This window comes from Petaurus breviceps, unplaced genomic scaffold, assembly GCF_028583685.1.
Source record: "Petaurus breviceps papuanus isolate PSGF00001 unplaced genomic scaffold, PetGlider_PUasm1.0 90760, whole genome shotgun sequence".
Lineage (NCBI taxonomy): Eukaryota > Metazoa > Chordata > Mammalia > Diprotodontia > Petauridae > Petaurus > Petaurus breviceps.
Window position 1 is genome coordinate 178600 of NW_027187338.1, and position 24345 is coordinate 202944.

General features: G+C 38.2%; 2 protein-coding genes across 2 annotated transcripts in view; both read right to left on the reverse strand.

Moving 5' to 3' along the window:
* The window catches only part of LOC138146178 (NACHT, LRR and PYD domains-containing protein 10-like), a 294893-nt gene that overhangs the window by 42223 nt on the left and 228325 nt on the right, over window positions 1–24345 (reverse strand). The gene's annotated exons all lie outside the window — the stretch shown is intronic.
* The window catches only part of CSMD2 (CUB and Sushi multiple domains 2), a 1071431-nt gene continuing 1052498 nt past the window's right edge, over window positions 5413–24345 (reverse strand). The window contains exon 71 of the mRNA XM_069067881.1: window positions 5413–8126. The gene's annotated coding sequence lies outside the window, so the exon portion shown is untranslated. The remainder of the gene's footprint in view (window positions 8127–24345) is intronic.

The window sequence follows — 24345 nt, forward strand, 5'->3', positions numbered from 1 at the left end:
GGGACTCAGTCTTTTGGTATCTTAATAAATTTTCTAGTTTATTTCCCCAAATGGCAAACCTGATGTATTTTGTGATGGATAATTATATCAGCATATTTGTAATCTCTATAGGCATTGTGAATATGGCATTGCTGATACACACATGTACATTTTACATTCAAACAACATGGTCAGCCCATTGGAGTTGTGCTCTCTGAAGCAGAGTTTGAATGTTTGACAGTTTAATTCAAGTAAGGACCTCAGTGTCTGGTACCTTATCCTGCCAGGTGATCTTCAGAATCTTCCTAAGACAATTCAAATGGAAGTGATTCAGTTTCCTGGCATGGCGTGGTCCAGGTTTCACAGGCATAACAACAATGAGGTCAGCACAATGACTCTGTAGACCTTCAGTATGGTAGTCAGTCTAATACTTCTTCTCTCCCATATAGAGTGGGAGCCCTTCAGAGGCTCCAAAACCCTGAGTTAGCTCTGGCAATGCATGTGTCAACCTCATTATCAATGTGTACAACTCTGAAAAGTATACCACCAAGGTAAGTAAACTTATCTACAGCATTCAAAACTTCTCCATTTGCTGTACCTGAAGGTTCCACTTATGGATGGTGTGGTGGTGGCTGATGGAGGACCTGCATTTCCTTGGTGGTAATTGTTAGGCCAAAATTAGCACATGCAGCAGACAAGTGACCCATTCTTTGTTGCATCTCAGCTTCAGAGACTGCATTGAGTGTACAATGATCTGCAAATAGAAAATCAGGCACCAACGTTCCCTTCACTTTGGTCTTGGCTTGCAGCCTTTTCAAGTTGAAGAATTTACCATCAGTATACTAGCTGACCTTGGTGCCTCATTGAAAGCATTTGACAGCATGGCTGAAAACATTATGCTAAAAAGCACAGGAGCAAGCACACAGCCTTGTTTCATTCCATTGATGACTGGGAAGGTACAAAAGCATTGTCCATTATCTAGAATCTAGGTAAGCATTCCATCATGAAATTGACATACCATGATGATGAACTTCTCTGGGCAACCAAATTTTGACATATTTTTCCATAAGCCCTCATGACGGACAGTATCAAGGGCATTGATCAGATCTACAAACATTGTGCACAGACCTCTCTGCTCTGCTCCTGACATTTCTTCTGGAGTTGTTGGGCAGCAAACGCCATATCTACTGTTCCTTGGCCCTTTCTGAAACCACACTGGCTCTCAGGTAGATGACCATCTTCCAGGTGAAGAATCAGCTTATTAAGGAGGACTCTGGCAAGAGTTTTTCCAATAATGAGTAAGAGAGAGACCTCCTCATATTTGTCACAGGACAATCTATTTCCTTTACCTTTATAGAGATGGACAATGGAGGCATCCTTGAACTCCTGGGGGATAATCTCCTTTTTCCATGAAACCTGGAAAATTTCAGTCAGCTTTTGTATGATCAGTTACCCCCCCCCTACCTGTAAATCTCAGCTGGAATAGAATCAGAACCAAGTGCTTTGGATGTAGTGAATATAGCACCAGCCCTGGAGGACCTGAGTTCAAATCCAGCCTCAGATACCTAACACTTACTAGCTGTGTGACCTTGAACAAGTCACTTAACCCCAATTGCCCTGTCTTCCCCCTCCAAAAAAGCAAAAAAAAAATCAGGGTGATAGGAGCCACTCCCTGCACCTGTCATGATTCCTAATATGCTGATCTGGAGCTCTAAAAAAAACTAATTCTAGTGCTTCTCCTTCTCCTTGTTTTCTGAGTATTGTTGGAACAACATCATGAAAAATAAGTTGATTTCAATATTCAAATACATCCCAGATCTCATCAGATGGCTGCTCTTTTCAATGGTAAATAGTTCATAACTCATCTATACAGATATGAACTATGCATACAGAAGAGGTCATTGTATTATTGGTTTAATTTAACTACATTACTTTGTTATGATAAACCTCTCATGAAGTAGGAATAATCTGTAATGCATGCAATGTAAAAAACATCAAAAAAAAAAATCAAAGTGCCCCCCCCCCCCCGCCACCACCAAAAAAAAAAAGAGGATAGGTGTGACAGGGAGAAAAAGCTTCTGCTCTCTTGATTTCCCAAGAGGAGACAGAAGGAGAGAAAATCCAAGCCTTGCCTCTCCTCTCCTTTTCAGCTACAGGGAAAAAGACCAAGGTCAAGAGAAGTACCCCCAGAAGCTCCCTGTCTTGTAGCTTCATAGGCTTTTTCTGGTCAAATCAGACCCCACACTCTTAGTTATGTCCCTTCTTGCTACAGTATAAGCATGCTCCTCTCTGTTCTTCACTGAGGGTGAGGGAAGATTGGGCTTTTTAAATTTTTTTTTCAAAATTACTATATTTTCCCATAGTATCCTTCCCATTTTCTCTTCCAGAGCAGCATCCCATATAACAGACAGTATTTTTTAAAGACAAGAAGAGGAAAAAAAAGATCATTGAAAAATTCTGAAAAAATTAGCAATATTCCACACCTGTGGCCCTTCTTTTGAGTCATGCTTTTTCTTTTAACTTGATTTTTTTATGCTTGTTCTTTCCATTCACATTGTTGTGTCATTGTACATATTGTTTTCTTGGCTCTGCTCACTTTACTCTTCATCAGTTCATATAACTCTCTCCATGATTCTCTGTATTCCTCACACTCATTTTTTACAGCACAATAATATCCCATCACATTCATGCATAACAATTTATTTAGCCATTCTCTAGTCAATGGGCATGTAATTTGTTCTTAATTCTTTGCTATCTATAAAAAAGCATCACTATAAGTATTTTGGTGAATATGGGAGTTTCCTTTATAAATGACCTCCTAGGGATATAAGTCTACTAATGGAATTTCTGTGTCAAAATTTATGGATTTTAATCACTTTATTTACATAATTACAAATTGCTTTTCCAAATGGTTGTCTTAATTCATAGCTCTACAAATAATATACTAGTGTGCCTGTCTTCCCACAACCCCTCAATTATTGCCTGTTCCTATCTTTTGTCAGCTTTGCCAATTTTCAGGACATGTGGTGAAACATCAGGGTTGATTTGCATTTCTTGTATTATTAGTGATTTGTAGCATTCAGTCACATAGTTGTTTATAGTTTGTAGTTGTTTTGAGAAGCATTTCTTCACTTCCTTTGCCATTTATCTATTGAGCAATGGCTTTTGGTGAAATACATACATATATATGTATATATATACACACATACATATGCATGTATATACATACAATATAAAATACATATTGTTACATATATGTATGCTATATACAATATATTATTTTATAACATTGTGTATATATACATATATCCATAAGCAAAAAATCACATTACATAATATGGCATATAAAAGTCCAAGAGACAAGGTTCCAGATATGAAAAATCATTTTATTAATTAGGTCAGCAAATAATAAATTGAGGTCAATGATTTCTCTTGGTGATCAAGACTGGGAGTCTGGACTACCTTAAATCCAGTATTTTCTTTCTGACCGGGATCTCCCCTGACAAGTGAAAAGCAACTCTGATTAGGTAGACATTTAATGAGGAGGTGGGCTGACTCTCAACTCATCCTAATTACGTCATTGTTGTGGGGGGTGGGGGTGGGAGTCAACTGAGTAGGCCTGGTCATGAGATTCAGCTGCCTCCAGCTAACTTGGACTAATTTGAGTTGAGGTAAAGGTGAGGTATTTTGCTCTCTGTAGCTCTCCTTCCCAAAATCAGGAAGAAATTCAGTGTCAATTATTAATTATACTACTGCCAAGGGCAGCTGAAGTGAGTCTCTTAATATATATAGGATAAAAAAGATTATTCTGCTTTTATCCAGAGTACACAATTAGTGCAATAGGCTGGAATGGCAAGCGAAGTGGGATTTTTTTCTGTGTGTGTTATTTGGTTTCCCAGCCTCAGTCTTACATGCCTCTGTGCTGTGTCAATCAGACATGGGTAAGTGGGCTCTAACCAATCAGATGTGTACATGTAGGCTCTAGCCAATGAGATGCTGAATAGAACTGTATATAAAAAGGGCTAGTTTTGAGAAAGCAGACATAAAGGGAGCCGTTGTTGAGAGGACAAGGCAGCCTTGAAAAGAAAAAATGAAGAGAAGAGACCTCTGAGAGTGGAGAAGAGAATTCTGAGAGCTGGGAGACTTTGGGGAATTCTGCTGAATGCAACAAAATATGCCATGTTCCATATGACATGCTGTGTTACGATATTCATAGCTAATAATAATTCATATATAATGATATGTTTTGGTTAAGGATGCTATGAATGTTATAATTTATTGAACAATGTTTAGTTCTGAATAGAGTTCATTATACTATGCAATTAGACTCTTAAAATTATTCACAGCAGCAGTCCTCAGGTGTGCTAGTGTAATTAGCGTTAAATAGGCAGAAGCTACAGAAAGGCTAATTTAAGGTTTAATGTAAGAAAAAGCTTTCTAACAATTAGAGCTCTCTAAAAGTTAGAGGCCTTTGGAGGTTATAAATTACCTCTCACTATTAGTAGTCTAGAAAGGAAAGGCTGGAGAGTTCATGTTAGGTTGCATAGTGCATAGGGCCTAGAGTCGGGAAGACCTGAGTTCAAATCCAGCCTCAGAATACTTTCTAGCTGTGTGGCCTTGAGCAAGTCACTTAACATCTGCCTATTTCCACAACTGTAAAACAGGGAGAGTAATAACACCTCTATCCCATGGTTGTTGTGAGGATCAGATGAGATAATATTTGTAAAGTGCTTAGTACATAGTAAAAACTTAATAGATGCCTGTTTCCTTCCTTCCCTTTGCGATATGATGAAAGTGGATTTCTTAGTTACGGGTTGAACTAAACAGCCTCCACAGTCCCTTCCATCTCTAAGATTCTATGAGTAGGTATTATTGATTCTGATCTTTCAAGGACGGCTAGTACTTGCTTAGAAAATAATGAGGTGGAGGGAGGAGGCTACATTCCAGCAGGTGTAAGTCAATGTGGAAAAAAGAGAATAATTTGGAGAGGGTATTAGGAAAGGAGAGTCATTCTTCACTGTGTACCTGCTGTACTGAACCAGGAGAGGCTTCCAGTTGTCCTGGTTCCATGGTAGCTTTGTAGCTGTCCTATTTTTCTTGATTTTGGATAAATGATGAACTTCATTAATTTTTTTTTCTGCACCAGTAAGTAAACAGCTTCTTCAAGTCTTAGAGCCACCAATCAGGACCAAGTAAAGGTGGAGAAGAGGACATGAGAAAGTGCCATATCTTTAGTATATAATTTGCCAACTTGGTGAGACCTGTTATCCACAAAGCATCTACAGATTAGCAATGACTGAGAGATGAAGTGGCATCAGAATTATCTGAAATTCATTCAGAATCTCTATTATCTGGCCACCTTCACTCCCTATTATCCCACCCCTAATGGAAAAAGACACAGAATGCAAAAATTTATATTTTATTTGAATTCAAAAAATTTAAAATAGTTTTCAAATTCAGGGAAGTACCATATGCCAGGACACCAGGGAAGAAAGCCTCATATACAGAGACAGATAAATTAACACATATATACTTCAGACAAGCCAAGGAGGTGTATAGATTACATATTTACAATGCCGGTTATTTTCTGTAAACCATATTTATACATTTTATTACATTTACAAAAAAAGGGCTCCACTACTTTTTACCTACAATGAAAAAAATTTACATTGTTTCTTATTTTTTCAACTGTACAAACTTTGTTTCATAAAAATATATCTCTGTACAAAAGAGTTTCTTTTTTTTTTCCTTTTTTTTTTCCCCATGGGCTGGAGGTGTGCAAGTAATGAGTTTGGGTGGTGATGAGGCAGCCATGAAAAATCCCTTAAGTTTTTCTTGTTACTTGGAGAGATCCTGGCTGCCCATCTGCAAATAAATGATTTCTCTCCTCCACCCTTCCCCCAGTTTTGAGAAAAAATTCCAGAAGTGGGAAAGGGAGGAGGGGAGGATATGAGATGGATTATTTGGAGATATGCATGTAGTGAGAGAAGGGGCTGAGGACTGGGAGACAGTACAGCAGCCAAATAACTTTCTGCATTTTGTTCAAAATGAAGAAAAGCAGAAGTCTAAGGGTGACTGACGTGTTCTTGTCTAACTCCTAGGGCTGCTGTGCATTCTCACTAATGGATGCTGTAGCTACCGCCAATGTAGAGCTTTCTCCTGGCTTTGGTCAATCTCTACATTAACCTGATGTTAGAGATTTCCAAGAGAGTCTCTCATTGACAAGGCTTAGAGAGGTATCAATGTCATTCCCCAACCCTTATTCACACTACAAGAATATAACAATGGCTAATCTTCAAACACATAAAATTTAGAGATGACAAAGCTGCACATTTCTATTTGTTATTTCAAGATTTAACATGACCCAGGCAATTCTGGTTACTGCTAAGGTTAGTGTCCAATGTTGACATTAGCTGGAAACTGAACCATAGAGTAAGTACTATGTGTCTGTGCAAACACATACATATACACACACATGATTGTAAACACACACGTTCACACCTATGTCTTTGTGCAGAAGTTGGCCTACCAGAAAATTAGCAGTAGGGACCTCCTTAATTCAGGACTTTTAAAATAATGAATACAGCTTAAAAAAAAAGCTTTTAAAGTCATAAAACAGTGAGTTAAAAACAAGTTAATTTTATAGAACAATTTTTACTTTCACTGTTAAACAGATAAAATAGTGAGAATTTTTTTAAACCCTCTTTTAACTGGTTAAAAAAACAACAACAGAGGCTTATTAACTTAATTCCTTTGTTTAAAAAAGTCCTGGGTGGGGCAGCCAGGTAGCACAGCGAGTAAGAGCACCAGCTCCAGTGTCAGGATGACCTGGATCAAATCCGGGCTCAGATACTCAGCACCGCACCCAGAAATAACTGGCCGTGGAACCTTGAGCAAGTTACTTAACCCTGATTGCTTTAAAAAAAAGTCCTGGAAGGCTCAGTTCCCTATGCTATTAGTGGGTGTTAGGGCCAGAATTCTTCTTCTTCACTGACACAAACGTACACCTGCTCAAACCTTTCCCTCCAATATAGGTATCACAACTCTGTTCCTAAAGTTGTTTTGTTTCTCCATTTGTTCTTCCCTGCCTGGGTTAAACAGGCCAAATTTGGAGCCACCTGGAAAAATTCCAGGAACTGTCTATTCTTCTGTTCTCTTGGCCCCCAGACTGCTTTACTGCCCAGACCCAGGGTTTATCCCTATTGTTCCCTGCCTTTGTGAGCCCTGGTTCCCAACTGTTTCTCTGTCTGGACCTGCTATTCTCATGATGCCTCCCTGCATTGATCATTTCTATAGCCTCATCCATCGTGTGTCTTAGATCTCACTGATGTGGATTTTCCATTCATCGGTGCAGACTGAAACCAGTTCATCTCTTTTATAGTTACTGTGCAATGATTATCCATAAACATTCCTTAGCAAGCCTCTCTTTCTAAGTTCCTCCTTCTTAACTGGTCTTGCTTTCTCTTGGCTCACTTTATCTTTCCTACTCATGGGTCAACATGACATTTTGAATTCATTGGTTTGAAACAAACAGAATAAAATCATTATTTTTCAATCTCCCTTAGAGTTTTCTTTGCACTTGGCTGACTCCTGATTTCCACTTTGCATATCGGTCAACCTATTTGTAAATGGATGATTTTTGCCCATAAATCTTGACATATAGGCATCCATACCTTGGTGTTTGGTAACGCTGGGGAAGAGTTAAATACTACTATCTGTGGTGGGGAATTTCTAACTTTTGCTGTTTGGTTTTCTGGATGTTCTCTTGGATCTCTCCGACATACCCTTCCCTTTGCTATCTATCTTTCCTTTCTGATAAAGGGTGTGATGCATGATAATGTCTCAGCAACCTGAGTTACTTCTGCAGAACTAAAAAAAATTGTAGAGGTGTGTGCGTGCATGTGTGTGTATTTGTGTAAGAATCCAATGCTTCGCACTTTTTTCTTCATAAGGGTTTCTGCCTCTTCCTCTTCTCTCATTCTCTGCCCCAAGGAATGGGTCCAAATGCAGGGTCTGATGGGTTAGATCTCCAAGATGGTGGGGTGGAAGGCCTGCAATTCTAGCAGATGCAGCAGCAGCAGATAAAGACAAGACAGATGATGGTGATGTTGCACACATTGTTAGCTCAAGTCCTGCCCTGTGAAGAACTATAGATGAGGGTGAAGGAGAGACAAGAAGTAAAAAATAAATTCTGGTAAGAAGAGACTTTCCTTTTATACATATAACATTAAGTCATAGTTCACTTGCCCCCACCTCTACCCCAATCTTAATCCCTGCACACTTAGGAAGAAAACACAAATACATAAGATATATAAAAAATGGAGGAAAGGGAATTAAAAATTTTTGCCTGAAGGACTTAAATTTCAATTACAACATTTAGGTCATTTTCTTGACCTAGATAGTTAGAATGCTTTGTATATAAAAAGGGAAGCCCAGCCCTATGCCAAGGCTTTAGCCCTAGCGGGCCTGACCAGCCACCGGCCAGAGGGACTCCAGATCAGCAGCAGCTGTGGCCATTTCCAGATTTATCAACACATAGATGTGAAAGACAAAGTGAGAGGTCAGTGCAGTCTGGACTTTGGGACTAGTAAATGGGAGTGCATGGCTTTTACCTCCAGGGCGAGAAGCCACTGAGACTCTGGCACAGCCAGCCAGTGCCACGTGGAAGCTTCAGCTCCTGGCCTGCAGAGTGTAGGGGGACCAAGCACTGGTGTGAGGGGTAATCTCTCTTGCTTTAACCTGCTTGGATCTGGATTGCAGTCTAGGGTGGAGGTCCTGGGGTGTGTGTCCAGCTTGCCAGAGCATGTGGAGACCTCAGAGAGGGCACCCAACTAATACCTCTGGCAGCTGAGAAAACCCCAGCATTTGGGATGAAAGCTCCCCGTCTGGTGGCAGAGTCCTACTGTGGCAAAAAGCCCAAAAGTCAAGTAATTGAGTGGCACAATGAGCAGGCAAAGGAAACAAAGCAGACAGAAGATTCCAACATTACATTCCTATTTTGGGGACAAAAAGGAGCAAAGCATGGAACAGGAGGAAAACAGTGAAGTCAGAACTCCTGCACCAAAAGCTTCAAAGGAAAATACAAGCTGGTTACAGGCCATAGAGGACCTTAAGAAGCAGATAAGAGAAGTGGAGGAAAAATTGGGAGGAGAAATGACAACAATGCAAGAAAATTATGAAATGAGAGTCAACAGCCTGACTGAGGAAAATAATACCTTAAAAAACAGACTGACTCAAATGGCAAAGGAGGTTCAAAAAGGCAATGAGGAGAAGAATGCCTTAAAAAGCCAAATTTGCCAGATGGAAAAAGAATCTCAAAAGCTCAATGAGGAGAATTATTGCTTCAGAATTAGATTGGAGCAAATGGAAGCTAATGACTTTATGAGAAATCAAGATGCTGTTAAACAGATCCAAACAAATGAAAGAATAGAAGGCAATGTGAAATATCTCATGGGAAAAGCCGCTGACCTGGAAAATAGATCCAGGAGAGATAATTTAAAAATTATTGGACTGCCTGAAAGCCATGACCAAAGTAAGAACCTAGAAATCATCCTCCAGGAAGTTCTCAAAGAAAACTGCCCTGATGTTTTAGAACCAGAGGACAAAATAGAGGTTGAAAGAATCCACCGATCACCTCCTGAAAAAGATCCCAAAAAGAAAACTCCTAGGAATATTGTAGTCAGGTTCTAGAATTCCCAGATTAAGGAGAGAATTTTACAAGCAGCCAGGAAGAAACAATTTGAATATTGTGGAAACACAATCAGGATAACCCAGGATCTGGCAGCTTCTACACTGAGGGATCGAAGGGCTTGGAATATGATATTCTGGAGGGCAAAGGAGCTGGGATTAAAACCAAGAGTCACCTACCCAGCAAAACTGAGTATCATGTTTCAGGGGAAAATATGGTCATTCAGTGGAATAGAGGACTTTCAAGCATTCTTGCTGAAAAAGCCAGAGTTGAACAGAAAATTTGACATTCAGATACAAGAAGCAAGAGAAGCATGAGAAGGTAAACAGGGAAAAGAAATCATAAGGAACTTAACAAAGTTGAACTATTAACATTCCTACATGGAAAAACAATAATTGTAATTTATGAAACTTTGCTCAGTAGTTGAAGGGATTAGAAATATATACATATGTCTATATATGAGGGTATATGGGCATATGAATACATATGTGAATGTGTTTATATATGTTTACAGTTATACATAGACAGAGGGCACAGGACCAATTTAACAGGAATGGATGATATTTAAAAGGTGAAATTAAGAGGTGAGAGGGATATAATGAGAGGAGTTGGGGAGAGACAGATTGGGGTAAACTAACTCATACAGAAGAGGCAAGGGAAAATGGTTACAATGGAGGGGAAGAATAGGAAGGTAAAAGGGAATGGGTCAACCTTATTCCCATTGAGTCTGGCTTGAGGAGGGATTGAAATACACACTAAATAGGGTATCTCACCCTTCAGGAGAGTAGTGGGGGAAGGGGATTAGAGGGGGGGTGATGGAAAGGAGGGCAGGCTGGGGGGGAGGGAAGTTGGAAGCACCCACTTTTGAAAAGGGATGGGATCAAAGTAGAGAACAAAACAAGTGGGAGTTGGGACAGGAGGGAGGGAAATATAGTCAGTCTTTTATAATATATCTACTATGTTATTGTTTTGCATTAGCCACACATGTACAACCTATACTGAACTGCTTATCTCCCCAGTAAGGGTGGGTGACAAGGAAGGAAGGGAATGAATCTGGAACTGAAAGTTTTAAAATCAAATATTCAAATAAATATATATATACTCTTTTTTTTTTTTTAAGCAATCGGGGTTAAGTAACTTGCTCAAGGTTACACGGCCAGTTATTTCTGGGTGTGGTGCTGAGTGTCTGAGCCCGGGATTCGATCTCCAGGTCGTCCCAACACTGGAGCCGGTACTCTTACTCGCTGAGCCACCTGGCCGCCCCTAAGCAATTGGGGTTAAGTAACTTGCTCAAGGTTACACAGTCAGGTGTTTCTGGGTGGGTGCTATGTGTCTGAGCCCGGGATTCGATCTCCAGGTCTTCTCAACACTGGAGCCGGTGCTCTTACTTGCTGTGCTACCTGGCCGCCCTGAACTATATATACTCTTATTAATATTATCTTACATGTAATTGGGAAATAAGATATACAGGCACTGAGGCATAGAGATCCACTGGAAAAGTCAAAAGGGGTATGGGAGAAAATATGGGAGAGAGCAGATTGGGGGAGGGGATATCCTGTGGGACTGCTATTTTGGGGCGGTGGGTAGGGGAAAAACGAGGAGAAAATTTGTAACTTCAAAATCTGGCGGAAACGAATGATGTAAATCAGAAGTTAATAAAGCATTAAAAAAAATTATCAAGGAAAAACTGCCCTGATATTCTATAACTATAGGGTAAAATTAGTCTTTGAAAGAATCCACCAATCACCTCCTGAAAGAGATCCCAAAATGAAAATTCAAAGGAATACTGTAGCCAAATTCCAGAATTATCAGTTCAAGGGGAAAATACTGCAAACAGCCAAAAGAAAAATATCAAGGAGCCACAATCGGAATTTCAGAGGACTTAGCAGCTTCTACATTAAAAGATCAGAAGGCTTAGAATATGATATTCTGGAATGCAAAGGAATTGGTATTATAAACAAGAATCACCTACCCAGTGAAACTAAGTATATATAATCTGTCAGGGGAAAATGGATTTTCAGTGAAATAGAGGATTTTCAAACTTTCCTGATAAAAAGACCAGAGCTGAACAGATAATTTGATCTTAAAATACAAGACTCAAGAGAAACATAAAAGTAAACATGAAAGAAGAAAACATGGTATTCAGTCCCACACAGGAAGATCATACTTGTAAATCTTGGGAACTGTATCTCTATTAGGGCAGTTAGAAGATGTATACATAGACAAGTGTGTGGGTATAAGTTGACTTTGATGTGATGATATTAAAAGAAATTAAGGGGTGAAAAAAAAGGATTGTACTGGGAGAAGAGGAAAGGGGTAAGCAGAAGAGGATAAATTATATCACATGAAGAAGCACAAAAGATCTATTACAGTAGAGGGAAAGAATGGAGGGAGTGAGCATTGTTTGGACCTTACTCTCATCAGATTTGACTCAAAGAGGGAATAACATACAAACTCAGTTGAGTACAGAAATTTGTCTTACCCTATAGGGAAGTAGGAGGGTGTAATAGCAAGCACCCTAGCACACCCAGGATGGCCTGCTAGTAGAGGTTATTTAATCTGCTTTACTAAAGGAAAGACAACTTTTAAAGGGATTAACAATCTTTCTTTAATTACATTCACTAGGTCAGGGTAAAGGTCAGCACCCTGAACATAGAGAAAATACAAGGGGAGGAAATACAAGCAGAGAAATTAGCACAAAGACCAACAGACAGGGCTCCAGCTGTCTGAACATAGCAATATTGCTATAAGCTCTCCATGCATCACTGGATCAAGGGAGCACAGATACCTAAACAGTTGGGGGGATCTGAACATATGGCTACTCTGAGTCTCAATCAGGTTATCAAAAGATCCTTCTCATGAGCAAACCCCCAAAGCAAAATGCCAACCTCCCGGAATATATAACAAAGACCCGGCCTCTGACTGGCTCAGAGCCAGAAGGCATGAAACCTACTTGACTCAGAACAGTTGTAAATTATCAGGGTTCAAAGGAGATTAATCCTTCAGATATTCACAATTTAGCCTGAGCCTGGGACTGAATTCCAAAAACAACAAAAATCACACATTGCTTGAGTTTACAGAGGGGAAGGGGGAAAGAAAAAGGAATTGGGGGGGGTCTGATACAAGAGAGGGAAGAAGAAGGAGGGGAAAGAAAAGGGACAGCAGATTTAGGGAGGTTGTGGTCAGAAACAAAACTCTGGTAATGAAGGATAGGGTGAAAGGAGAGAAAAAAACATAAACATGTGGAGTAAATAGGATGGAGAAAAGACGAAATTAGTAACCATAACTGTGATTATGAATGGGATTAGCTTTCCAATAAAATTAATGCAGTTAGATTGGATTAAAAACTGGAATTCTACAATATGTTGTTTACAAGAGACACATTTGAAGCAGAGACACGCGAAGTAAAGGTAAAAGCTGGAGTAGAATATACTTCAGCTGAAGTTACGAAGAGAAGAGAAGAGAAGAGAAGAGAAGAGAAGAGAAGAGAAGAGAAGAGAAGAGAAGAGAAGAAAAGACAAGAGAAGAGAAAAAGCAAGGGTAACAATCCTGATCTCAGACAAGGCAAAACAAAAGGAGATCTAATTAAAAGTGATAAGGAAAGAAACTACATCTTGCTAAAAGGTACCATAGACAATGAAGAAATACCAGTGCTAAACATAAATGCACCAAGTGATATGGCATGGAGATTCTTAGAGAAGTTAAGTAAGTTAAAGTGAGAAAAAAACAGCAAAACTATACTAGTAGGGGAATTCAACTCACCTTCTCAGAACCAGATAAATCTAACAACAAAATAAAGAAGAAAGAAGTTACACAGGTGAATAGAATAAATTACATATGATAGGTGTCTGGCAAAAACTGAATAAGATTAGACAGTAACATACCATTTTCTCAGTGATACATGACACCTACACAAAACCGACTATGTATTAGGGCATAAATATGTCACAAATAAATGCAAAAAGACAGAGATATTAGATGCATCCTTTTCAGATCATGATGCAATAGAAGTTACATGTAATAAAGGGTCATGGAAAAACAGATTAATAATTAAATGGAAAATAAATTAATCTAATCCTAAAGAATGAGTGAGTTAAACAATAAATCAGAGAAATAATAAATAATTTCATCAAAGAGAATGACAATAATGAGGCAACATAGCAAAATTTATGGGATGTAGTAAAAAGTAGTTCTTAGGGGAAATTTTATATCTCTAAAAGCTTACATGAATAAAACTGGGAAAGAGCAGATCAATGAATTGGACATGCAACTAAAAAAGTTAGAAAAAGAACAAATTAAGAATCTCCAATTAAAAACAAAATTAGAAATTCTGAAAATCAAAGGACAGATTAAGAAAAATGAAAGCATGGGGCGGATAGGTGGAACAGCGAATACAGCATCAGCCCTGGAGTTAGGAGGACCTGGGTTTGGATCCAGTCTCAGAAACTTAACACAAAAAAATAGCCATGTGACCTTGGGTAACTTAACCCCAACTGCCCTCCAAAAAAAAAAATGAAAGAAAGAAAGCTATTGAACTAATCATTAAAACTAGCAGCTGGTTTTAAGAAAAAAAAAAACCCAATAAAATAGATAAACCTTTGGTTAATTTGATTTTTAAAAAAGAGGAAAAAAAATTACCAGTATCAAAAATGAAAAGAGTGAATGCACTGCTAATGAAGAGAAAATTAAAGAAGTTATTAGGAGTTATTTTGCTGAACTGTATGCCAACAAACCTGACAATCTAAGTAAAATGCATGAATATTTACAAAAATGTAAACTGCCTAGATTAACAAAAGAGAAAGAAATGTACTTAAACCTATTTTTTCTTTTTGTTTTTATTTAAAGCTATTTATTTATAGTTTTCAACTTTTACTTCCACACGATTTTGAGTAACAAATTTTCTTCCCTTCTTTCCCCTACACCCTACCCCAAGATAGCAAGCCTACTAAAAACCCCTTTGCCAATCTGTTCTCTCTTATAACCTCTCCCATCCCCCCTAACTTTCTACTAGGGCAAGATGGATTTCTATACACCAGTGCCTGTATATCTTATTTCCCAATTGAATGTAGAAAAAATATTTTTAACATTTGTTTTTAAAACTTTGATGTCCAGATTTTTTCCCCTTCTTCCCTCTTCACCCACCCCCACCAGGAAGACAAGCAAGTTATACAAGAGGTTATACAAGAAGACAAGAGGTTATACATGTGTAGTCACCCAAAACATTTCCATAGTAGTTATATTGTAAAATACTAACTATATTTCCCTCCATCCTATCCCACCCCCCATTTATTCTATTTTCTACTTTGACCCTGACCCTTTTCAAAAGTGTTTGCTTCTAACTACCTTCTCCCCCAATCAGCCCTTCCTTCTATCATCCCCCCTCTTATCCCCTTCCCCCTACTTTCCTGTAGGGTAAAATACCCACTTTAATGTTGTATGTTATTCCCTCCTTAAGCCATATTTAATGCGAGTAAGGTTGCCCCATAACTTTTCACCTTCCTGCTCTGCTCTTCTCCTCCACTGTAACAGTTTTCTATTGCCTCTTTTATATGAGATAATTTACCCTAATGAATCTCCCGCTTTCTCCTTCTCCCAATATATTCCTCTCTCACCTCTTAATTTTATTTTTTTAGATATCATCCCTTCATATTCAACTCATCCTGTGCCCTCTGTCTACGTACACATTTACATACATATATACACACTCACATATATATTTATACGCACATAATCCTCCTATACACACACACATATATATAAGTATATACATATATATTCCCTTCAACTATACTCATACTGAGAAAAGTCTCATGAGGTACAATGATCATTTTTTCCATGTAGGAATGTAAATAGTTCAAATTTAATAAGCTCCTTGTGATTTCTTTTTCCTTTTTAACCTTCTCATGCTTCTCTTGCTTCTTGTATTTGAAGTCAAATTTTCTGTTCAGCTCTGATTTTTTCATCAAGAATACTTGAAAGTCCTCTATTTGCTTGAATGACACTTTTGCTGGGCAGGTGATTCTTGGTTTTAATTCTAGCTCCTTTGACCTCTAGAATATCATATTCCAAGCCCTTCAATCCCTTAATATACAAGCTCCTAGATCTTGTATTATCCTGATTGTGTTTCCACAATACTCAACCTGTTTCTTCCTGACAGCTTGTAATATTTTTTCCTTGGTCTGGGAACTCTGGAATTCGGCTATGATATTCCTAGGAGTTTTCTTTTTGGGATCTTATTCAAGAAGTTATCAGTGAATTCTTTCAATTTCTATTTTGCCCTCTGGTTCTAGGATATCAGGGCAATTTTCCTTGAAGGATGATTTCTAGGCTCTTTTTTTTATTATGGCTTTCAGGTAGTCCAATAATTTTAAAATTATCTCTCTTGGATCTATTTTCCAGGTCACTGGTTTTTCCAATGAGATATTTCACATTTCCTTCTATTTTTTCATTTCTTTGGATCTGTTTTATAGTATCTTGATTTCTCATAAAGTCATTAGCCTCCATTTGCTCCAATCTAATTTTGAAGGAATTATTCTCTTCAGTTAGTTTTTGAAATTCCTTTTTCATCTGGAAAATTCAGCTTTTCAAGGCATTCTTCTTCTCATTGGCTTTTTGGGTCTCTGTTGCCATTTGAATTAGACTATTTTTTTTTAAAGCAATCGGCGCTAAGTAACTTGCCCAAGGTTACACAGCCAGTTATTTTGTGTGGGTGTTAAGTATCTGAGGCTGGAACTGATCCCGGGTCTCCTGACTCCAGGGCCAGAGCTCTTACTCACTGTGCCACCTAGCCACCCCCTAGACTATTTTTAAGGTGTTATTTTCTTCAGTCAGGCTGTTGACTTGCTTTTCATGATTTTCTTACATCATTCTCATTTCTCTTCCCAATTTATCCTCCACTTCTCTTACTTGATTTTCAAAATCCTTCTTGAGCTCCTCCATGGCCTGTAATATGTTCATATTTTTCTTGGAAGCTTTTGATGCAGGAGTTTTGACTTTATTGTCTTCTTCTGGTTCTATGTTTTGATCTGCTTTGTTCCCAAAAAAGGGATTCTATGGTCTGATTGCGCTTCCTCTATTTGCTCATTTGCCAGCCAATTACTAGACTTTTGAGCTCTTTGCCACAGTAGAACTCTGCTTCCAGAGTGGAGAGATCTGTGTCCCAAGTAACTGGGGTTGTTGCAGTTGTCAGAGCTGTTGTCAGAACTATGAGGAGGGTGCCCTCTCTACAGCCACCACAAGCTCTGGCACACTGGCGTCCCTCACCCCAGGACTACCACCCAAGACTGCAACCCAGATCCAAGCAGGTCAAAGCAAGAGCAATTAGCCTCTGAATGGTTGCTTGGTCCCCCTATGATCTGCAGTTTACGAACTCCAGAGGCAGCCACATGGCAGCAGTCACAGCTGCCACTCCACAGCCACCTCTTGCCCTGAGGGCAGGGACTGGACTGTGTTCTTCCAACACCTGGTTCCTAGAGGTTCCCTACTGACCTGTTTACTTTCTCTTTGGCATTTATGTGATGAAAAGTCTGGAAACCACCACAGCTGCTGGTTATTGACTCTCCTGAAGTCTTCTCCAACCAGTCTGTGCCTCGGGTCAGGGCCTCCCTGGGTCTGGATCTGCCTGGCTCACACAGGGCTTTGCTGGGCTCCTAGCCTGGTGCAACAGACCCTTTCTGTTGGCCTGTCAGGCTGCTTTCAGTGGAAGATTTGTTTCTCTCTGTCACTTTGTGGGTTCTGTAGTTCTACAATTTGTTTAGAGTCATTATATTGCAGGTATTGGAGGTGGTTGGAGCAGGAACTCCAGCAAGTTCCTGCTTTTATGCCATCATATTGGCTCCACCCCCCCAATAACCCTATTTTAGAAAAAGAAATTGAAGAAATCACCAATTAACTTTCTAAGAAAAATCTCCAAGGCTAGAAGGATTTATAAGTGAATTCTATCAAACATTTAAGGAAAAATGAATCCCAATATAACATAAACTATTGGGAAAATAAGCAAAGAAAGAGTCCTACAAAATTCCTCTTATGACACAGATATGATGCTAATACCTACACCAGAAAGAGCCAAAACAGAGAAAGAAAATTAAAGACCAATTTCCCTGATGAATATTGATGCAAAATTTTAAATAAAATATTAGCAAAGAGATTAAAGTAATTTATTATGAGGATAATACACTACGATGAGGTGGAATTTATATCAGGAATGCAGGGCTGGTCCAATATTAGAAAAACTATCAGCATAATTGACCATATCAATAACAAAAAATCATATGATTATCTTAATAGATGCAGAAAAGGCTTTTGACAAAAATACAACACCCATTCTTATTGAAAAAAACTAGAGAGCATGCAGGAATAAATAAGTAGTATCTGAAATGAAAAGTAGTGTCTTTCTAAAACCATCAGCAAGCATTATCTGTAATGGGGATAATCTAGAAGCATTCCCAATAAGATCAGAAGTGAAATAAGGATGCTCATTATCACCACTGTTATTCAATATTATATTAGAAATGTTAGCTTTAGCAATAAGAGAAAAAAAAGAAATTGAAGTAATTAGAATAGGCAATGAGGAAACAAAACTATCATTCTTTATAGGTGACATAATGATATAGTTACAGAATCCTAGAGAATCAACTACAAAATTACTTGAAATTATTAACAACTTTAGCAAAGTTGCAGGATATAAAATAAACCCATATAAATGATCAGCCTTTCTACATATTACAACAAAGCCCAGCAACAAGAGATAGAAAGGGAAATTCTATTTAAAATAATTGTAGGCAACATAAAATATTTGGGAGTCTATTTGCCAAGACAAACCCAGGAATTATATGAACACAATTACTTCTGTGTTTGTGAACACAGAGTATACTCTTGTGAATATAAAGACTTTTCACACAAATAAAGTCAGATCTAAATAACTGGAAAAATGTCCATTGCTCAGGTGTAGGCCAAGCCAATATAATAAAAATGACAATTCTACCAAAATAAATTTACTTTTTAGTGCCATACAATCAAACTACTAAAAATTAATTGAAAGAGTTAGAAAGAATATCAACAAAAGTCATTTGGAGGAAGAAATGGTCAAGAATATCAAGAAAAGAAATAAAAATGAAAAGAAACAAGAAGAAAATGAAAAGAAAAATGCAAAAGAAAGTGGCCAAGCTGTATGATATCTAAAACTATATCATAAAGGCAATCATCAAAACAATTTGGTATTGGCTAAGAAATAGAATGGTGGATCAGTGGAATAGGTTAGGTACAAAAGACACAGAAATGAATGACTATAGTAATCTACTCAAAGACTCCAACTTATGTGATAAGAACTATCTAACAAAAACTGCTGAGAAAACTGGAAAACAGTATGGTAGAAATTACATATAGATGAAAACCTCACATCATATACCAACATAAGCTCAAAATGGGTACGTGATTTAGATATAAAGGGTGATACTATAAGCAAATCATAAGAGCAAAGAATAATTTAGGTGTTAGATTTATGGAGAAGGAAAGAATTTATGGCAAAAAAGAGATAGATAACATTATGAAATCCAAAATGGATAATTTTGATTACATTAAAAAGTTTTTGCATAGATAAAACTAGTGCAACAAAGATTAGAAGGAAAGCAGAAAGCTGGGGAATAAACTTTTATAGTCAGTGTTTTTGATAAACGTCTCATTTCTCCTCGGAGTTTTCTTTTTGGGATCTTTTACAGGAGGTGATCGGTGCATCCTTTCAACCTCTATTTTGCCCTCTGGTTCGAAAACATCAGGGCAATTTTCCTTGAGAATTTCTTGATGGATGATTTCTAGGTCCTTTTTTAGATTTTGGCTTTCAGGTAGTCCAATAATTTTTAAATTATCTCTCCTGGACCTATTTTCCAGGTCACTGGTTTTTTCAATGAAATATTTCACATTACCTTCCATTTTTTCATTTGTTTGGATCTGTTTAATAGTATCTTGATTTCTCATAAGGTCACTACCTTCCATTTGCTCCAATCTAATTCTGAAGGAATGATTCTCTTTAGTGAGCTTTTGAGATTCTTTTTCCCTCTGGCAAATTCGACTTTTTAAGGCATTCTTCTCCTCACTGCCTTTTTGAGCCTCTTTTGCCATTTGAGTTAGTCTATTTTTTAAGGTGTTATTTTCTTCAGTCAGGTTGTTGAATCTCATTTCATAATTTTTTTGCATCATTCTTATTTCTCTTCCCAATTTTTCCTCCACTTCTCTTATTTGGTTTTCAAAATCCTTCTTAACGTCCTCTATGGCCTATAACCAGCTCATATTTTTCTTGGAAGCTTTTGGTGAAGGAGTTCTGACTTGGCTGTCTTCCTCCTGTTCCATGCTTTGATCCTTTTGTCCCCAAAATAGGAGTGTAAAGTTGGATTGCTCTGCTTGCTTTGCTTCCGTTGCTTGCTCATGTTGCCACTCAATCACTTGACTTTTGAGCATTTTGCCACAGTAGGACTCTGCTACCAGACAGGGGAGCTTTGTCCTAATGTCTGGGGTTTTCACAGCTGCTGGAACTGTTAGTTGGGTGCCCTCTCTGAGCCTCCACATGCTCTGGAAAGCTGGTCACGTACTGCAGGACCTCTACCTTAGACCACAATCCAGATCCAAGCAGTTTAAAGCAAAAGCAATTAGTCCTCAGACTGATTTCTTGGTCCCCTTACAATCTGCAAGCCAGGAGCTGAGGCCACCACATGGCAGCGGCTGCATGGCCACAGAGCCTCAGTGGCTTCTCCCTCCAGGGGGTAAAGGCCCAAGTACACTCCCAAACTACTGGATCCCAAAGTCCACACTGCACTGACCTCTCACTTTGTCCTTAGCATCTATGTGTTGATAATTCTGGAAACCACCACAGCTGCTAGTGATCTGAGGTCCCTCCAGCTGAAGGCTGGTCAGGCCCGCCCTGAGGCTAAAACCTCAGGCTCACAAGGGGCTGGGCTCAGCTCCCAGAGTGCTGAGCTGGCCCCTTTCTGGCAGCCTGCTGGACAGTCTTCTGTCATTTTGTGGGTTCTGTAGCTCCAAAGCTTGTCTAGAGTCATTTTTTACATGAATTGGAGGTGGTGGGAGCCAGAGCCGCCCAGAAGTCTCGTTTCTACTCCACCATCTTTACTACAACCCCCCTAAAGTTCTCATTTCTCAAATATATAGATTGTGTCAAATTTATAAGGATATGAGTCATTACCCAATTGATAGATGGTCAAAGAATATGAACAGGCAGTTTTCAGATGAAGAAATTGAGGCTATCTGTAGTCATATGAAAAAATGCTCTAAATCACTATTGATTAGAGAAAGGCAAATTAAAACAACTCTGAGGTATCATCTCACACCCATAAGACTAGCTAATGTCAAAGAAAAGAAAAATGATAAATGCTGGAGAAAATGTGGGGAAAATGGAACACTAATGTATTGCTCATGGAGTTGTGAACTGATCTAACCATTCTAGAGAGCAATTGGAACTATGCCCAAAAGGTTATAAAACTGTGCATACCTTTTAATCCAGCAGTACCATTACTAGGTTTATATCAACCAGGGGAACATTGTACACAATAACAGTAACATTGTGCAGTGATAAACTATGATATACTTGGCTCTTCTCAGCAATACAATGATCCAAGACAATTCCAAAAGACTCACAATGGAAAATGCTATCCACATTCAGAGAAAGAACTCTGGAGTCTGAACACAGCTTGAAGCACACAAATTCACTTTTTTTTTTTGTTTTTTTTTCCTTTTGTTCTTATTCTTCTTTCACAACATGACAAATGTGGAAATATGTTTAAAATGATTGTACATGGATAGCCTATATTAGATTTCTTCCATCTTGGGGAGGGGAGATGGAGTGGAGGGGGGATAGGAAGGAGTGAGAAAAATTTGGAACTCAAAATCTTATAACAATGAATGTTGAAAACAGTTTTAAAAAGAAAGAAAAAAATATTCATTTGGAACTTAAGTTCTTAAATTTTTTTCCTGCTCTCTCTTGTTTCCCTTTTGTCCAGTTCTATTTAGTAAACCATTCTTTTTTAAAAATCCAACGAGAAGTGTTTTTTTCTGCTGATAAGCCAGGAAGATGATGGTAGAATTTGTGTGCTGGGAATCCCTAAACTGAGCCCAGTGTAATGATAATGCAATTTGAAGATCTTCCCTTCCCCTTTATAAACCTAAGGGAATCTGAAGACCTTCCTTGTTTCAAAGATCTTCCCTGCCCCCTAATAGGCTGAATGTAACCACATGGAGCCTGTGGTAGAGGAGTCTGCTGAAAGGTGGAGCAGAGCCCACAGGAAACTGGGAATCAGAGCAGATAGAGGGTGGGAGAGAGAGGATGGCAGAAAAGCACAGTTAGGCTTGTGAGTAAATGTTGGTTTATAGGAATGCTAAAGGATGCTGAGGCTCTCAGTGGTGTTATAGGGTATTAACTTCTTTGCTACTATGATGGATTCAGCTTTCTGGTTTTGGAATTTGGTTTTCTGGTGTCTGAATAAATGTTTTGCTTCTGTATTTTGTATGGAGAGTCTGTTATATTTTGTGATTAAGAACTATGCCAGCATATTTACAGTCACCATGGGTACTTTGAATATTGCTTTGTAGCCACACCCAGTCAGAAAAAATTCAGGGCATAAAATTGTAAAGGATTTTATACTCTCTGGGGTAGGTTTGGCATCCTAGTTGTCAAAGCTGAATCTATGACCATAAAATGGGAAAGGGTGAATATTTACAACATATAATTTAAAGTTTTTATTTTTTCTAATTCAGTCTCTTTCCTCTGGCTTCCTTTCTCTCCCCACCTTGTTTTAAGGCTAGGTCCTGGTCTCTAGCCTCATCGTGCTTGAAAATATATAGCCATTATTTCCTCCACGAAGCCATGAGGATGTTTGTTCTACCTAAACTCATTTTATGTGATTTGTATTTACAACTTAGGAAATCTAGGTGGCACAGTGCCTGAAGTCAAGAAGTCTCCTCTTCCTGAGTTCAAATTCTGCCTCAGACACTTACTAGATGTGTGATCCTAGGTAAGTCACTTAACTGTATTTGCCTCAGTTTCTTCATCCATAAAATAAGCTAGGGAAGGAAATGGTAAACCACTACAGTACCTTTGCCAAGAAAATCCCAAATGGGGTCATGAAAAGTCAGATACTACTGAAAAGTAATTAAACAACAGTTTAGTACTTGCTTATTTTATCAATACAGTCTAAGAGCAAAATGTTTCTACAATGCTTTAAGGTTTACCAAGTGCTTTCCTCATAAGAAGACTGTAAAATGAATGGTTAAAAACACGTATTTATCATTGTAGACTTCTTATTTGTCATTATAACACTATAAATAACCTTCATGAAATTCTGTGTTCATTAACAAAGAAGATTTATATATAATTGATTGCAGATATTCTGCCCATTATTGGGTTTCTATGTGCTAAAGTGCTAAAATTCATTGATGACAGTTCAGAGGGTTCTGTGGGGGCAAGAAGTGATAATGCTTTTGTTTTGTAAAGGAAACCAGCTAAACAATGGATGAAAGGTATGTTGGAACCACAAGATTTGGAGGAAAAAAGATAACAATAAGAAAAGCCTACAATTTAAAGAAGGGGGTAAATGTCTAAGGAGGCTGATAAATCTCCATAAGGAGCTCTTGGAGGAAGTCTATATAAGGAGATATATAATAGAAGGACAGGTAAATGACAATGAACACAAGATAATGGTACTTCCTGCAAGAACAGTATCAGAAAAACCAGAGCCCAAGTTCATCTTGGAAATGTGCTAAAGGCAAAAGAAGCTTTAAAAAAGATATTTTGATAGCAAAAAGAAAAAAGGTAGAGATAAACTCACTGTTTAGTTTAATAGGATAATAGCTGAAGACACAAAGAAAGTGGAGTATATAACTCCTTTTTCTTTTCTTTTTTTCTCTATCTCATCAAGAATTTTGAAATTCCTATATCCTATGGTGATCTTTTAATCAACCCATCTCTCCCTATGCCTTACTACCTCTAACATTACTCTTCATCCTTAATGTGACTTCTAGTCACTACATCACTCAGTATATTCCAGGCCTAAGCTACTGCTACCTTAGCTACATTCTCATTCATTATGCTGGAGTGGTTTGCCATTTTCTTCCCCAGCTCATTTTACAGATGAAGAACTGAAGCAAACAGGGTTAAGTGACTTACCCAGGGTCACACAGAAAAAAAAGTGTCTGAGGTCAGATTTGAACTCATAAAGATGAGTCCTACCAAATTATTTTTGTGACAAAAATATGATGCTGATACCTAAACCAGGAAGAACCAAAACAGAGAAAGAAAAGTATAGACTAATTTCCCTAATGGATATTGATGCAAAATTTTTAAATAAAATTTACAGCAATTTATCATGAGGATAGTATACTATGACCAGGTGGAATTTATACCAGGAATGCAGGGCTGGTTCAATATTAGGAAAACTATCACCATAACTGACCAGAGCAATAATAAAACTAACAGAAATAATATGATTATCTTAATAGATGCAGAAAAAGGTTTTGACAAAATGTAGCACCCATTCCCATAATAAACATTAGAGAGTATAGGAATAAATGGAATTTTCCTTAAAATGATAAATAGTATCTATCTAAAGCCATCAGCAAGCATTATCTGTAATGGGGATAAGCTAGAAGCACTCCCTATAAGATCAGGGGTGAAAGAA